The following is a 3,242-nucleotide window of genomic DNA, read 5'->3' as shown; positions in this document are numbered from 1 at the left end:
ACCATTATAGTTGTAACTCCCACACCTCCATAACCTCCCCATGATCTTCCTCCATGATCTCAAATGTTTAATGTCATGTTTATGGCATTCTTTTGTATGCCTCTATGTAATCCTATAAATAGAGGGCTTTGGCATCACAATGTATACACTTGAATACATAGAAGAAATAAGATTCTCTCCTCTCTTTCTCTCTACATTGTTGTCTATTTTATTGTTCTATATTGTTACTTTGAGCTAAGTTTTGTAATAAATTTTAAGTAATTTGAGATAATTTTTAATTATACGGGTAATTGGTTAATTACCGGATAACGGAACATTACCTAATTAACTAATAAAAGGATAAAAATTAATAATTTTCCCCAAAAAAACCGTGGCAGCAAGAAAGCTTACCAAGAATATGGCTAAATAGTCAAATAAGGTTAGTGTCTACCTAGTATCTACGTGTAAAACACTTAACACTAAAGGCGTATATAAGAATTTGGTCACTTTTAAAAATGGCATCTCTTTTAAAGTTGATTCATTTTTGGGCAGAGAACAAAAACTGAAATGTAAGTCTTGCCTTCTCATTCTCAATGTTCAATAGCAGCAGAAAGCTAAGCTCATCCGAAAATAAAAGGCTTCCAACGAAATTTTGCAAACAATTCCAATGAGAATTGTTAGAACGGTAGCAACGTAAAATTTTTATTGTTCTGAAGGAGTACAGTACAATCTTTTCCAAGAATATTATACGGATTTTTCCCTACTCCAGGTATGTTAAGGCTATCCCTTTTTTCTTTTGGCATGATCTATACGACACTAACGAAACGAGCAAATGCGCAATTTCCATAAATGACTCTATTCGTAGAAATACTAGAGATACTTATGTTCTTGATTCCCCATGTGTCATATTATTCTATCGTATGTTCATGGGTCTCAAAAATACGTAAGTTGGTAAAGTTTATTTCATGGTGTTAATTAGAGGCATAATGGTCATATGATGTACCGAGAGATTTTATTAACGTATTTCACATGCATTTCATGCATTTATACATGCACATTGACCCATGACCAGATGACGTTATATACGCGTATGTATATGTACATATATTTATATGGGATATGGGAAAGGTTATGGAGTTATATACGCGCCACCATCTGATCAGCTCGTATACGTTGATGATTTTGCCCACAGTGGCCGAGATGATATGATGGGATGCCCTCAGAGGCTTGATGATGTTATAAACACATGTACCTAAGCACGACATGACATTCATACGTATATGCATGACAGTAAAAGTATTTCATGATGTAAAGAGTTATCCAAACTTACAGGTTTAGTCATTTACTCTATATTTCTTCCATATCTTTTGCGTACTTATTTATGTGCTTTACATACTCGGTACATTATTCGTACTGACGTCCCTTTTGCCTGGGGACACTGCGTTTCATGCCCGCAGGTCTCAATAGACAAGTCGAGAGTCCTCCAAATAGGCGATCAGCTCAGCGGAAGTTGTGGGTGCACTCCATTTGCTCCGGAGTTGCTTGTTTTGTAAGTTAAGAAAAGGACGGGATATCAAGATCCGGCTGGGGTTAGGGTAACCCAAATTGGTGAATGGATTGCTTGCGTTAGTTGACATTTCCGAAGGGTATTGCAATTGTGCTAGTAGATCTCCTTGTGAGACACCCATATGGTGCACTCTAAAATAGTACAACTAGATATGGGTACTAAAAAGATAGGCACTGGAATCTTGGAAAGGATAAATATTATCTTAGTATGGGTCCCGTCCCTATTAGAGAGACAATGTTAGGCAACCCGAAGAGCTAATGGATGGAGCAAAGGGGAGCTAAAAGCAAAAGAATATCTTGTTGAAGTTTTCAGAATCAAGTGATAGACAGAAATGCTAGCAGGAAATAATAAGAGAGTTAATAAAGTATTATGAGTAAGATGTGATACATTGATAACAACGGTAGATAAAAAAATGAAAAATGATAGTATTACAGAGTCTATAGTCAAGTGACGGGAAATATGACAAGTGACAAGCCTTGAGACAACAAAAGAGTATAGGCCATAAAGTCATATCCTCACTTTGAGAAATAAGTTCGTCACTCTAACACGACTACCAAGAGGAAAAATTAGACCTCAGAATAATAGCAATCAGTATGGGCTGGTGAACAAGATAAACTAACATAAATCAGGGGCTGAGTGATTTGATAGTGATCAACATCATGAGAATTTCATATTTCGTTCCGGCGATAACAGAATGGACAACAGAAGAAGATTCATGAGAAATTCAGAGAAAGGTCATTCAGGAAGACGCTTCCCTAGAAGCAAACAATGTGAGCAAAGATAAGCTTAAGGGACTATGTGTGCTAGTTACACTAAGTGTCACCCTCGTGAGTAAGGAATTTTGGTATCCTTGCAACAGAAGGATTACCGCAAGGCGAGTAAGGGTCATCAATGATGCGAAAAGACACCAAAGATGAAGAGGTAAAACATCTATAGGTAGATCATCGTAGCTCTAAATCTCAGTACTCCCCTAAAAGGGGGAATATGGAGTGATATAACGTTAAGTCAGAATTAAGTGGTTCTAGTAACTACGAAATGGTATAGGAAGAATGCGATACAAATGAGAAAGGAATGAGATTGCACTCATCCGAATCCCACAGATACGCTACGATTCTAGAACAGTATGCAAGCACAACGTCAAGGAAAGGAAGTAAGGGTTCCTACCCGGGATGTTATTGATAAATAAGGAGCCAGTGCAAGAGATAAGACAAAGGAAATAATCCAAGAAAGATTACGCGAAATATTGATGTGAGAACGGGCCAACGAATAGTTAGTAGTTGATTCAGGAAGAGCCTAGTTATGGCTAGACAAGAGGTTACAGACATACCAGCAGACCATACAAGGTAAACATAGTGAACCCCAACATGGAGAATTCAGCTTCGCAGTAATGTCATTATGATACTTGAGATATATTCAGATAGGAGTTGGGATATTTAAAGGTACCAAATGAATGTTACAGGAATAAAAGAAAGTGCCATTGGGAAGACAGTCAAAATATCAGTTCAGAAGCATCCCTACAAGCACAAAAGCATATAGGTATGTAACTACGGATAATTATAGGCAAGGAAGGACATCAAAAGGTCCGTAACAAGCTCACAGCTTTACAAAAGTTAGAGGATCCTCCCTAAGTACTACAATGAAAGACTAGTTGAGGAAATAAGGAAGAAGGATTCAACCTGAACATAGAAACTCGAAG

This window comes from Nicotiana attenuata, chromosome 5, assembly GCF_001879085.1.
Source record: "Nicotiana attenuata strain UT chromosome 5, NIATTr2, whole genome shotgun sequence".
Taxonomy (NCBI): domain Eukaryota; kingdom Viridiplantae; phylum Streptophyta; class Magnoliopsida; order Solanales; family Solanaceae; genus Nicotiana; species Nicotiana attenuata.
Note: the sequence above shows the minus strand (reverse complement) of the source record.